Source organism: Propithecus coquereli, unplaced genomic scaffold (genome assembly GCF_000956105.1).
Source record: "Propithecus coquereli isolate 6110/MARCELLA unplaced genomic scaffold, Pcoq_1.0 Scaffold136, whole genome shotgun sequence".
Taxonomy (NCBI): domain Eukaryota; kingdom Metazoa; phylum Chordata; class Mammalia; order Primates; family Indriidae; genus Propithecus; species Propithecus coquereli.
The window spans coordinates 86915-102714 of record NW_012137858.1 but is presented as its reverse complement, the minus strand read 5'-3'; positions in this window follow the sequence as shown (position 1 = coordinate 102714).

The following is a 15800-nucleotide window of genomic DNA, read 5'->3' as shown; positions in this document are numbered from 1 at the left end:
ATATAAGAATAACATCTACTGGATGTTGGGCGGGGGGAGGGGGAGGGGGAGGAGGAAGGAGAGGACGGGTATTTGCATACACAAAGAGTGCAATGTGCACCACCCGAAGGATGGACATATTTGAAACTCAGACTTAGGGGGGAAGGGGGGGCAAGAGCAACATACGTAACCTAAACATCTGTACCCCCATAATATGCTGAAATAAAAAAAAAAAAGTCCAGAAACAACAGATGCTCATGTGGATGAAGAGAGAAAGGAACACTTACACACTGCTAGTGGGACTGTAAACTAGTGTAACCTCTATAGAAAGTAGTATGGAGATTCCTCCAAGAACTAAAAGTAGACCTATCATTTGATGCAGCAATCCCACAGCTGGTTATCTACTCAAAGGAAAGAAAGTCATTTTATCAAAAAGACATTTGCATTAGAATGTTTACTGCAGCATAATTCACAATTGCAAAGAAGTGGAATCAACCCAACTGCCCATCAATTCATGAGGAGATTAATAAAATGTGGTATATGTATACCATGGAGTACTACTCAGCCATACAAAAAATGAATTAATACCTTTTGCAAGAAGCTGGATAGAAGTGGAGACCATTCTCCTAAGTGAAATATCACAAGAATGGAAAAACAAACACCACATGTACTTATTATTAAGTTAGAACAAACCAATCAGCACTCATGTGCACAAACGGAAGTAAAACTTAATGAATATTATGCAATTTCCATTGCATAATGGGTGAAAAAATATCCAACAGGTACAATGTACACTGGGTGATGGGACACTTACAATTTTGACTAGAGCAGTATAAAAGTAATCCATGTAACCAAAACTTTTGTATCTCCGTAATATTCTGAAATAAAAAAAACCAAGCCCAGCATGATTTTTATGCATCAAAATTAGAGAATTACTTTACTATATTTTGTAAGAGGAGATATTTAACTGAAGTGAATGAAGAAGGTATTATTACCATCTCAGAGAACAGGTTTGTTATGCAATTATATGATCCTGATAGGTAAATAGAAAGTGTTTTAATTTCTCATGAAATTTTCCATTGGATATTATAGTCGTATTATGAATCATTTAAACGGAAAATGGATGTTGTTAATTCCAAATGGGTCTCATCTAGTCATCAAAGCTAACCTACCTAAATCTATACTTATAAAATGTTTGATAGCAGTTAATTAAACTGCCTAAAAGAAACAAAATGGTATATATTTAGAATTTATAATTCATTATTGTTGTGATTTAAGACTCAAATTCCTCCAGGTACGTTCTACTTATTGGTTGGTAACATATGAGATAACTACCCACCCCCAAGATTCCAAGGCAGCAAACTTTATATGTAATATACAAAATGTGTATCTTATTAATTTTTATATAATTTAATGTCTATATGTATTTCAGCTTTGCTTCTCAGCCCATATCCAAATGTCTTACTCTCCTTCTGTAATTGAAATGCACTTAATAACTTATTTTTGTTATATTACTGAAAATAATTTAAAAACCAATAGGGGCAATTATTCCTGATTAATTGCTATATAATATCATTTGTTCTGACTTGTCCCCCATAAATAGAAAAAATATGAGGGGAAATTCCAAATCTTCAAAACCTCAAAATAAGATTGTATGTATAGAAAGATATTTGCTGTAACTATTTTGTAGATTCTACATAATTGGTTATTGCATTCACACACACATGAATTAAAATATTCCTTACCTGATGAAACACTAAGTTTCTGTGGGAGCATATAAGAAAAATCAGAAAGGAAACAAACAATAAATTCTTGGTTATATTCAAAGATTTGAAAATTTCTTGTGGCCATGTTTGTTTCTGTACATTTGTGGCCCATTTCAGTCAAGGTTCAGTAAGGGAAACACAAAACACAAGTATTTCAACAGAAGAGATGAATCCAAGGTAGCTTTTTTGTGAAATGTAGCTCAAACCTGTATGGCTGTTGTTGGTATCTGGGAGGAAGGAATGGGCCTGAGGGATAGATTGTTGATGATATTTGTTATAGAAATTCTTAAAAAAGACTGGAGTCTATAACCAACTGCCACTGCTAGGCCAAGTACAGTTGCTGAGGCAAAATTCTACCAGTGGGACAAACTGCCCTGCTGGCGCTATGCTGGCAGGAAAGTGAAATTCTGTCTTCCTGCCTGCTTTCCAATCCTCTGTATCCCCTGTTGGCAAAAACTAACAGGAAGCCAGATGGCAAAGGTGTCTGGGAAATGTAGTTTGCAGAGTTCCAGTAACAGCACACTAGATCACAAAATAGTGAATCTGAAGCCAAACAAAAATAAGTAGTAGTTGATACATGTTGTCTCCATAAAACTGCAAAAAGACACTGTAGTATATTATAATCACCTTTATGTAAGGGTCCTGAGATGGGAAAAAAAGGGCAGTTATGATAGATTTCAGATACCTGAGGGGCCTGTAGAAGATTTTATACTTTCTGTAAAGGGACAAGAATATATTCTTATTAGAACACCTGTCACATTTTTCCTAACTAGTTACCTGACTGCCTAGCCATCCCACCATTAAACTGTTAGGTTTCCATGGTATCTTAACATTCCAGGTTCATAGAATGTTTGGGATATGTTAAGTGCTCAGGAAATGTTGAATGAAATGAGGACATGGATTGACTCAGAATGTCATCTGGGATTTGCAGATAATGGTATCATATCTTTTCGTAATGCTAAAGGAATTAAATTTTCTGCTATTCCTTCCTAACTTCTGCTTTTAGCTGAAATGAAGAGAAAGCTCTTTCTATTAAATATTAAGAGAATTCAAAAGAATCACAAGCAATATTTAGCTCAAATGAGAGGACTAAGGATAAAAAAGTGTAGAAATTATTTTCTGCTCATTATTCTTGATTATACAACATTGAACCAAATGATAAATTTTAATTTAGTAGCACAATTCCTTTACATATGCTTGTCCACCTATGTACAAAACCTGATAAATGTTTATTGTGATGGATAATTAGTGCTAAGTTCCTTTTCTCCCAGGCACTCAACAGATTTTTCCCTCTTTCATTACATTTGACTCCTTAAATCATTCATCAAAGGAAATTTTATGCCTACTCCCACATTTACCACATTTAAACAATCTTCACTGCCACCACATTTTCTCCCTTCCTTCCTTCCTTCCTTCCTTTCTTCCTTCCTTTTTTCCTTTCTTTCTCTTTCTCCTACTGTGACTTGACACTGCTGTAAGCCTGAGCTCATCAGGTCTGAGTTTCAAACCAGGTGACTTATCTTGAACTCTAGAGCCCTGTGCTTCAAGTAGGTGCCATAAAAGCTCAACTAGAAGTTCTGTTTGCATCTTGTTAGACTAAAATTGACATGTATGGAGAAAACAGTATGAAATAAGTTCATAATTCTTCCCTGCCTCTGTTGTCCTAATGCTTTGCCTTTCTGATGTTGTGGTCAACCATAATCACAGTACATAGAGAACAGAAATAAACGGTTTATAAATATCTTCCATGCGAGATTAATTCTTACTTTGGCTCACATAGGATATTTAAGGTAGCACTGGAACTGTTTCAGTTGCTATGGCTGCACAATTACTTTAGAACTCTAGAAATTAGTGGCATATATAAAACACTTATTAGGTTCACAGATTCTGTGATTTGGGAGTTTAAATAGTCTACAGTGGGAAATAGGTCTCTGATTCACAAAATCTGGAACCTCAATTGGTATACACAAACTGCTGGGGCTGGAAGAGCTGAGGTCCTAGGGCATCTTTCTATCCTGATACAGGCTATTCAAGTGATCTTTCCAGTATGGAAGCAAGTAGAAGACATATATTTTGTATAACCTAATTTCATATGTCCTGTATATAAGCATAGATCCCATATTGTAATGGAAAAGTGTCAGCATCATGTTTAAGGAGGGTACTGTGGTTTGAATGTCACCTCCAAAACTCATGTTAAAACTTAATCCCCATGGCAGTACTCAGAGGTGAAACTTTTAAGAGGTGATTGGATCATGAGGTCTCTGCCTTTGCCCTCACAAATGGATTAATCTATTCATGGATTAATGGATGAATGAATTTATGAATTAATGGGTTATCATGAAGAGGGCCTGGTGGTTTTATAAGAAGAGAAAGAGAGACCTGAGCTAGAACATAAGCATGTTCGACCCTCTCGCCATGGGACGACCTGCACTGCCTCACGATGCTACAGAGAGTTCCCACCAATAAAAAGGCTCTCACCAGATATATCTCCTTAATCTTAGACTTCCCAATCTCTCAAACAATCAGAAATGAATTTATTTTCTTTATAAATTACCCAGTTTCAGGTATTTTTTTATAAGCAATGGCAAACTTCCTAAGACAGAGGTCATGTAGCAAGGGTTATATATTGGTATGGCTGTCTTTGGAAAATACAATCTGCCACAGAGATTGGTACAATTCTCTGCTTATATAAGCCAGGTGCTATGCTAGCTCTTAAGAAATTTATTACACCTAAAAAATTATCTATAGAAGTTATTATTAAATAATAACACACTTTTACAACACAGTGATGCTACAATTTAGATATGTTAAAATTTTTTTCCAATGGTCAATTTCTTTGTAACGTATTCATTAAGTCATTAATTTAGCTTATTAAAATTATTTGAAAAGCCTTGTTACGTGCCATGGCCTGCATGAAGAATATGACAGAGACCCAGTCTACGAGGAACTTAAAATCTTGTGGGAAAAATAAACCGTCAAACATTTCTCTTAGGAAATGTAATGTATCTAACCAAGAAAGAAATAGACGAGGTCCTTTGGATCAACTGGCTAAATTTAAAAGCTGAACAGAAGTTAGCCAGTTAGAGCAAGAGAAAGAGAAATATAAGAAAGGAAGAAAAAAGGGAAGTCACTCTAAACAGATCGGACTAAATCAAAACGACTTGGTGGGAGGAAGCAGGAAGCACACAGAGTTTCAGTGATCCTCGAGAGTGCCGCTCCAGACAAGATAGACAGAAGAGGGCAGGGGAGGAAAGCAGTTTTCAGGCCATCAAAAGGCACGTGAAGGAGGTGGATTTCATCCTGTAGCCTGTCGAGAGGGGAACAGAGGATTTGGGCAGGAGTGTGGTAAGGTAAGATTTGTAGTTCACACAGATCCCTGTGATTTCTACGTGGATAATAAGTTTAAAATAGAAGGAACCGAGACAGGGATCAGGGAAGCGGCTAGAGGAGCACGTACAATTGGAGTGTGTGCTTTTCAGGTGTGTGTGCATGTGCGCGCGAGTGTAAGACGGCGGGTATAAATGATGGTTATGTAGAACGCAGAAGAAACATTGATGATTCATGGAGAGAAAGGTAACTTTAGAACACATTCCTACCTATCCTGTGGTGAGGGATGCATCGTTCAAGCCAGGACAGCGGTGGACTCGCCAGGAGCCCTGAGAGAAGCTTGGTGTACGTGCCTCACATCCTGTTCTAGCGGGTGGAGGGGACACACTTCAGTAGACTGAATAACTGGAAAATAGGAAGGGGATGTCACAAGTACTGACACCTCTATTGGGTAAAGAATAATGTCACATTTCCTTGGGTCTGTAAAGAACACACCTCTGAATCGGGCTGCTGAGAGGTTAAAAATCTGCTGTATCTATCCCCCAACTCCCCTCCTCCATGTGTGCGAATTGTCTTGAGTGTTAACTCTCTGGTATTTCCAATCTGCCCTACAAGGGAGCAGATCACATTTCAGTCACAGAGTTGTTTTATGCAGACTCTCAGGAAGGTGCTGGCATGTATTAGGACTTTAGCTGGTGACCTTGTGGTAGGCTTTGAGGATGGGGACACAGAACCAACCATGTCTGCATTAGGTGGAGATGGCTAGGGCAACAGCTACTCAGGTGTTCAAGAGATGTTTTTTAAATTCAATTTTTTCATGTGTGTTTGCCTGATAAGAGAAATAAAAGAAAAAAAAAAGTTTAAAGTGAGAAAATCACCTGAACCCTATTTCTGGGTGGACAAGTTCCCAAATATGAGTGGGCCTGTAATTCAGGATGCTGGGGCTAGGCATAGAAGTGATTGAGCTGGCCCAGAAAACTGGAGCAAAAAACAAGTGGAATCTGAAATGTTGGGTTTGGGGGCAGAGACGCTATAAATGAAGCTTAATACAAAGTCACAGAGAAGAAGAAAGGTAAAAATCTGATACAAGAGTGCAACCAGAGACAGCACATTAACGCAAACCACTTCTGAAGAGAAGAGGCAACAGAGGAGGTGGCCAAGGAAGCTCCACAGGGTCATGGGATTGAACAGGAAGACATTTATTATTATTTTTTAAAGACTCTCTTCTGAAAAATAGAAATAGTGTTATTTTTCTTTGGTTGTAAAGACAAGTCAAACAATTTCAAACAGTGATATTTAACTGGGAGTTACAGATAAAATTAGATTCATTTTCAATTTTCTAGGCAAGGATGCTTTACTGGGGACTCTGCTTACCCCTCTTGCACCATATTATGAGACATATAATGCTTCAGAAGGGAAATAATCTGACATTTCTCTTGTCCATCTCTTGGTCATGTTATATTACTTATCATCTGAGAATTACCACAACACCCTTTTTCATAGTTTAAATAAACTACCGGTGGAATTCTGAGTCATATTACTTTATATTGAATTTATATTTAAAGTTTGAGAGAAATGGCATATATGTCATGTTGAATTTTCATATCAAAATTTCTATTTTACCACATATTTTCAAGAGGAAAGAATATTGAGTGTAATCATATAACACATTATCTGAGTAGGCCTTTTTTCATTTTACCTATTACTATGATATGTTCTAATAAAGACTTCCTAAAGTTGAACCATCAGAAATTATTCTAATTTGAACATGATACATTATGATTATAATTTTAAGAATGCATTCTGTTATATTAATGAGTTTTGTCCAAAGTTTTATTTTTATTTTATTTTTAGTTCCTATTTAATACAATGAGGTTTTGTAAAAATATGCCAGAACTTTTCTTTATTTGCCATATAACAATTTCAGTATTAAAGGAATTATCTGCTTATTTGAAGATCTGATAGAATTTTCTGTGAAATTTATGGGGTCTGGAATTTATTTAAGAGAAGTAGGTTTTTGAGAAATACATCACTGTTTTGTTTTCTTAAGGTTATATTTGTCTACTAAATTTTTCTATATCTTCTCCAACTAATGAGATTGGCCCATGTAGGCAATGTGGGTGCTAAATATCCAGGAAGAATACAACTTTGATTCTCATCACACACTTTGAGAAAGGCAAGGAGAAATTTCACAGAACGTCATGGTAAGGGTGGGTATATTTTCACGAAAGAGTTAGAAGGAGATCTGTGGGAAAACAAAACAAGATTGATTTTTTTCCTCTAAGTTTTGAGTAGAAATAATCAGTCATACCAGTGAATCAACATAGTGACCAGAAATAGAGCAGATGTGTGTGATTATGCCATTTCCACAAGATACAGTATTAAAGGTTTCCATCCTTATTCTCTCCACTGGAGCCCCAATCCCTCCATGATATAGAGTCTCTAAATATTGGCCACTGTATTGAAACCAGGTCAGAATTTCTTTCATGGAGTTTTGGCAATATTGCATTGCTCTCTTGGGCAAATTGTAGATAGTCCTTTGATCATTTTATCTGAACAAAATGTCTACTTCCATTTGAGTTGATTTCTGAAAGGGAAGTTGGGAATCCAGCCTTTTGTGCCATCTTTCACAAAACTAGAGGGAAGTCTTTCTATAGAGCTTGTAACTCTTGGCTGTGGAGACAGGAAGCTCTAAAGTCAGCTTAGGAAGTGTTAAGTGTGCAGATGAGAGAGAGGCATGACCAAAGAAAACAGCTCTCATAAAAGTCTAGGTGGCAGGGGGTTAAGGACTGAGTGAAGAGACAGGAATTGAGCAAGGTTTAGAATGTGGGATACTATGAAACTGGAGTTTAAGAAGGTAAATATTACTTGTATATGCATCTCCATTTTTCTGTAGAAATTTTTAATTTTTCCCATGTGGTTTTCGATATTCTCTTCTATGTAGAGTTGGAAGTCATCAAAGCAGTCCGTAAAGTATGTTTTTATATATTTAACTGTTGTTAAGACACAGTCTCATACATAGGACCTAATCTCAATCACATATTTATCAGCTACAAGGGTGGGACAATATAGCTGATCACTGTTAATTTCCTCAATTTTCCACAAAGCTATAAGAAATTTATCTTTTTAAGCCAGGTGTGGTGGCTCATGCCTGTAATCCTAGCACTCTGGGAGGCAGAGGCGGGAGGATCACTTGAGGTCAGGAGTTCGAGACCAGCCTGAGCAAGAGTGAGACTCTGTCTGTACTAAAAATAGAAAAAATTAGCTAAGTGTGGTGGCACACACCTGTAGTCCCAGCTACTTGGGAGGCTGAGGCAGGAGGATCGCTTGAGCCCAGGAGTTTGAGGTTGCTGAGAGATAGGCTGACACCACGGCACTCTAGCCCGGGCAACAGAGCAAGACTCTGTCTCAAAAAAAAAAAAAAAAAAAAAGAAAGAAAATTATCTATTTAGAATGAATTGAGACAGATTGGAAATGAATTGTTAAGCTTTGCAGAAATTATTGAGGAGATAGAGAAAGAAAGCAATGACCAAAAATAATGTAAAGAATTGCAAGCAAAGCTAAAACCCTCCTGAATTTGGAAACTTTAACTGGCAGCAATTCCAATCTACCTTTTTGTTTTCTTTTTGGTTTGTTTTCATGTTTGTTTATGTTTGTTTCTTGTTATTTTTGTTATTAGTTCAGTGTGATGATATTGGTACAGAGAAAACAATGATAGCAGTTTTAAAGAAATGGATTTGCAAAGTCAGAAAGAATCCAGGGAAAAAGGGAACTTTTTGGTATTGAGCGTAAGAGGTCTTATTAATAGAAAAGCTTTTGGTGCTGCTTTTGCTACCATGGCCTCTGTCATCATTATTGCTATTATTGTCATTGTTGTTTTATTTCCTGATAAATAACAATTATAATACACATATCCCAATATTTGACAATTGCACGGTTAAAAAGCACAGCTAAATAAGTTGGTTTTGTCTATGTGATTACCTGGCTCTTTAAGTCTAAGTTATAATATACCTGGATAAAGTCACATGCTAGAAAGCCCCAGACCAGGACTAGATTCCATAGCTTTTTTTTTTTTTTTTTTTGACTATACCAGGACATCTACCCACTTATTTTCTAAGAGTCCTAGACCTTCACAGGTCTCTCAGAGGTTTGCACAATTATTTACAAAAGAGAATACATAAATTTTGTGAATCGAGACATTGTGATATGTCCATGAGTTGCAATGAGTAAGCCATGGGTAGTTCTTCATTATTACTATCTTTATTAATGTATCTTGTTATTGTAAATGTTACATATGAGAAAATGTGAGCATATCTTGTTCACACAAAGAGATTAATAAATAGACATTTTTCTCACTTATTAATATGCTTTCAAGTTCTTTCTATATTAGCATATATAGATCTGCTTCAGTTATTTTGAGGACTGCACATAGGAACTTACCATATGGTTATAAAATGACTAACTTATCAAGCTGATTATTCTTTCTTTCTTGAAACACTCTCTTCTGCAGGATTTCATGACTCTTCTAGCCAATTTTTAATCTACCTTCATGTTGGCAATCGTGCTACCTAATATTGAATCAACCCTGGATACTTCCTCCCTTTCCCTCTACTTTATATCCTCTTCCTGGATGACACCCAGTAATCCAATGCTTTAGATATCATTTATATGCTAATGACTCCCAAAATTCAATTTCCAGTGCTGGCATCTCCAGTGAGCTACAGAGCATACATCAATATCTAACAGGAATCACAGAATTTTCACAGACAAAACAGAATTTTTCATTCCTGCTACAAAACCCTAACAACATCAACTGGTTTCTCTATTTCCTCATGGTGGTATACGATACTATCATGTACCCTGTTACTCAAATCAAAACTTAAGGCTCCAACTTTAATCCTTGTGATTGCCTCACCCTGCATATCCAATTCATCTGCAAGTCCCATTAGCTCTTTCTCAAAATGTATTCTAAATCTATCCACTTCTCTTGATTTTCTTCATAATTTAAGCCACTGTTACCTCTCACCTATACTATAGTGATAGATATTTTTCATCCCTTCTTCCTCTTTATTTATAATCCAATCCAATATTGCAAATAAAGAGATATTTAAAAATTTAAACTGAAGTGCAGATTCCCCAGTTTCACAATTTCAGTGTCTTTTATTGTGCCTAGAATAAAATCCAAACTACTGGCCATGACCCAAATGGCCCTGTCTGAGTCATCCCTTATTTACTTTCTCAACCCCATCTCATAAAAATTTCTCCCAAAACTATGAACTGGCTTGTCCAACTGTAATTCTTCCCTTCCTCTAAACATAGAAGAGTTAAGAACTACATTTCCTGGACTTCTTTCAAGCTTTGTTTCTGAATGAATATCAGGATTACTAATCAGATGTACTTGTGCAAACATTTGGAAGGTAGAAGTGGGCATGTTCTTGCCCACTTGATCTTTTCTTTCTATCAGGAAAATTTGAGGACCCAAGGAGTTCTCATAGAGATGGTCAAGTGTCCATTCTCTGGTTTCCTGAGAGGCCGGTGTGATGGAGGCAGTGGTTAGATTTCTTTTTTCAGTGTCTGTTCAACAGCTTTCAGAGTGTGGAACATCAGCACCTGACTAACTTACTCTGACTTCCTGCATAAAAGCTTTGGCAGCATGTGCTGGAACTCAGTTAAGTCCAATGGCAGTCTCAAAACTCATAGCTCCCCTTACCGACCCATTTGCTGGTAGCCATTCCTGGAAAAACAGACTAAAACCAACCCCTCCAAAAATTTTTAGGCTCCTAGCTATCCTTTCAAGTTCTGTTCTATTTAAAAGACCTAACATGTTGTCTTTTACCAGGACAGAAAACTTTCTGAAAAATATACCAAATTATTCTTTCTTACTGTGTCTTTGAACTGGCTTTTATCTTGAACACCCTACACTCAAACTTGGCAGAGTCTCCTTCTTAGTATCCTTCAACTTTCAGTTATCGTCTTCTCAGATTAGTTTTCTCTAAATATCCAAACAAACCTATTCACTGATTGTGTAGATTTCACATTGCATTATGTCATTGCTTTCACAACATTTATCATTATAAAATATTTTTAAAACCCCTTAGACTGGGTAACTTAAAAACAACAGAAATTTATTTCTCACAGTTCTGGGGGAACTTGGAGATTCAAGATCAAGGCACTGTTGGCGTCTGGTGAGGGACTGCTTCTTCATAGAGAGTACCTTCTAGCTGTGTCCTCACGTGGTAGAAGGGGCAAGGCAGCCCTCTTGGGCCTTCTTTATAAGGACACTAATTCCATTCATGAAGGTGAAGCCCTCATGATCTAATCACTTCCCCAAAGGCCCTACCTCCTAATACCATCACCTTGACGGTTAGGATTTCAACGTAAGAAATTTGGGAGGACACAAACATTCAGACCATAGCAAAATTCTCACAAAGAACATCTTTGTATAGTTGTAAGATATATTCACATGGTAGCAGTCTAGAAGTAGGATTTGGGGGTAGAAGAGTACATACATTTTAAACTCTAATATTTACTGCCAATGTTTTTTCAAAGATCTTAGACTAGTTACCACTCCCATTAATGATACAAGTGTCCATTTTACCAACACGACCACAAGCTTAAGTATTACCAAAATTTTAAATCATTGCCAACCTCAAATATGAAAAGGGTTTTCACTGTAATGTAATTTTTAGATTTTTAGTTATAAGTTAGGTTTAATATTTGTTCATTTTGATTAATATTTTTTATAATAGTTGTCTTTCTACTATATGTGCTTTGCCCACTTTCCATTTTTGGTATGAATTCCCCATTCATTAAGACAACTAATGTTTATCACATATATTACAATTTATATTTTTAAAGACAGGGTCTTACTTTGTCACCCATCCTGGAGTGCAGTGGTCTGATCTTAGTTCAGCACAACCTCCAGCTTTTGGGTTCAAATGATCTTCCCATCTTAGCCTCCCAAGTATTTAGGACTGCACATACAAGCCATCATGCCTGACTACTTTTTAAAGTTTTTTTTTTTTTTTTTTTTTTAGAGACAGGGTCTCCTAGGCTGGTCTCAAGCTCTTGGCCTCAAGTAATCCTCCTGCCTTGGCCTCCCAAAGTGCTGAGATTGTAGGTGTGAGCAACTATACCTGACTTACATTGAATTTTTAAAATCTTTTGATTTTGTTTTTGATAACATTTTTCCATGTGGGTTATCTTATATTTTTTATTCCTGAAATTTGTTATTTTTCTTTTGTGGCTCTTGGTTCAATTCTTATTCTTCTATGGCAGATTTTTTCTTTGTTCTGTTTGGTTTTTTTATTATGGAAATTTCAGACTTATGGTAGATTTGCAGAAAGATATAGCTGTATGCTTTTGAGGATAATATTTTTGTTACTTATGATAAAGGGAGCCATTCTAGCATAAACTCCAGATTAACTTTAAATAATTTCCTATTTTCTCTGATGTTATTTCTCCTTTGTTCTCCTTCGACCTTTATTTCTTGCATATAGCTATTTGTTTACCTAATTTTACAGTAAAGTTTGGATGCAAGTAATAAAGAATCAAAATAATAGTAGCATAAACAATATAAAAATTTATAGGCCATCCAGGGCTGATTTGGGTTTCTACTCCATGAAGTTCTTGGGCACTTTGGCTATTTTCTGTTTTTGTTTTTGTTTTTTCCTTTTTAAAATATCACCAGGGTGTTCGATGTTTTCTTGCTGATTCGCTTGAGTTCTCTGTAGATTCTGGTTATTAGCCCTTTATCAAATGTGTAGCATGCAAAACTTTTCTCCCATTCTATAGGTTTTCTATTCACTCTATTAATAGTTTCCTTGACTGTGCAGAAGCTTTTAATTTAATCAGGTCCCATTTATTTATTTTTTTGTTGCTGTGATTGCCTTTAGGGCCTTCTCCATAAATTCTTTTTCTAGTCTAATGTCTACAAGAGTTTTTCCTACCTCTTCTTCTAAAATTATTATCCTTTCATGCCTTAGGTTTAAGTCTGTTTTCCATCATAAATTAGTTTTTATGAGTGGGTAGAGGTGTGGATCCTGTTTTAGTCTTTTACACGTGGCTATCCAATTTTCCCAGCACCGTTTGTTGTATAGGGATTCTTTTCCCCATTGTGTGTTTTTGTCTGCTTTGTCAAAGATCAAAAGGCAATATAGTGATGGATCTATATCTGAGTTCTCTGTTCTGATACATTGGTTTAGGTCTCTGTTCTTGTGCCAGTACCATGCTATTTTGGTTACTATAAGCTTTGTAATAAAGCTTAAAGTCTGGTAAAGTGATGTCTCCCGATTTGTTCTTTTCGATTAAGGTTGCTTTGCCTATTCAGGGTCTTTTCTGGTTCCATACAAAATGTAGAATTATTTTTTCTATATCTGAAAAAAATGACATTGGTAAACAACCCCATTAAAAAGTAGGCAAAAGACATGAATAGAAGCTTTTCAAAAGAAGATAGACTAATGGCCAATAAGCATATGAAAAAATGTTCAATGTCTCTAATCATCAGAGAGATACAAATTAAAACCATGAGTTATCACCTAATTCCAGTGAGAATGGCTTTAATCAAAAATTCCCAAAACAACAGATGCCGGCGTAGATGTGGAGAGAAAGGAACACTTATATGCTGTTGGTGGGACTGCAAACTAGTACAACCTCTGTGGAAAGTAGTATGGAGTTACCTCAAAGAACTAAAAATTGACCTACCATTTGATCCAGCAATCCCACTACTGAGTATTTACTCCAAGGAACAAAGACATTTTATAAAAAAGACATTGTACTGAAAGGTTTATAGCAGCACAACTCTCAATCACAAAGATGTTGAAAAAATCGAAGTGTCCATTGATAGATGAGAGGATCAATAGAATGTGCTATGTGTGTGCCATGGAGTATCACTCAGTCATAAAGAAATAGTGAACTAATACCTTTTGTGTCAACCTGGATGGAATTGGAGACCATGCTTTTAAGTGAAGTATTACAAGAATGGTAGAAGAAAAACCATATGCATTCACCACTAAATTGAAACTTACAGATCAGCAGCCATGTGCACATACAGTAGTAAAATTCAACAGAAATCAAGCAGGTGGAAGGGAGGAGAAGGGGATGGGTAAATTCATACCTAACGGGTACAATACACACCATATGGGTGATGGACACACTTATAACTTTGACTCAAACTGTACAAAAACAATGCATGTAACCAAACACTTGTACTCCCATAATATTCTGGAAATTAAAAAAAAAAACAAAAACATAACACCAGGGTGATCTTTGGATCATTCACATGGACCAAACTGTAGACAGATATCTATGTTCCAGGAAGTAGAGTAAAGAAAAAGATAGTTAAGGAGGGACTAAGGTTGACTATCAGCATTCACTCTAGAGGAATACTTTGAAAGCTGTTGCAAAATATTTCTGCTTTAGATAGTATTAGGCAGAATTTAGCAATATAGCCACATACAGTAATTCGAGGAATTGTCTATCTTTAGTGCCCATTTTATTTGCTATACATGGAGAAAAGGAAAACAGTTAATTTTTTTCTGGCAAAATTATCCTGTTTTTTTGGTTTTTTTCTTTCTTTTTCTGCTCAGCTCCTATAGGTTTTCTGATTTTTCCCCTTAAGGACCCAAGAAATATTTTTTAAGAATAATGTATTTTTTAAAATTCATTTAGACACACTTATAAAATTTAAAGGTAGTCAACACAGTGAAGGGGCCAGAATTAACCAGTTTGATGAGAAACTTTCATTTTTAATTTTAGTACATATATCAATCATCTGCTTCCCAAGTCAACTCCTGCATATAATTACTAATACATCTAATAATTAAAAGAAATTAATAAACTGTTTGGAAGAAATTATGCTAAATTATGATCCAATTTAATGTTGTAATACATTGGAGTTCTAACCTTCATGTGACTTGCTTAATTTTTATTTTATTGATAGGATTTTGATATAGCTATAATTTATGTGCACTATCATATATATTTGAAAAAATTAAGATGACAGATAAACAGCTGGGTTTTTTGTCACGGCTTAGATTGCAGAACGGGGGATGGACACAGAAAGAAACACACAGACACACACAAGGACATACAAGACTGCAGTAGTCAATTCTACCAGTCGCTTTATTCTCATACTTTTCTCTGTCCGGCAGCTACTTCCTCGCACGTGACTACCTTGGGCGCTCTGAGGAAAATACATTTTCATTCCTTCCTGACGATTGCTTAAGGGAAGCAGATGTTTGCATCTTAACTTCTTGAATCTTAACTTCTTTATCTCATTACCGTATGCAGGACAGTGAGATGCCTTGGCTTATTTGCAAGACCCCAGGCGCTTGGTTATTTGTCATAAAGCTATCTGTCATGAGGAATAGTTCTGTCTGGCCAACAGGCCGGGCCCGGGCCTATTGACCTCTGGTGCCAAGGAGAGCACACCCAGTTTCGCTGACTCTGGGCTTAAGCCAATTTTTGCCCAGGGACAGTCCCTACATTTTTCCTTACATTTATATGTAAATTTAAAAATGAGTTTGAAGTACAACTATTATACATATTTTTCTCTGATGTTGGGAAATCATAGAAACTCTCTCAGTCTCTGTTTCCCTTATATCATGGGAACATATCATTAATGTGAAATCCTTCAATATTTTTTTTAATCAGGTTACCTTATACATTCCTTCCAGTAATAAAACTTCTGTTTCGGCCGGACACGGTGGCTCACGCCTGTAATCCTAG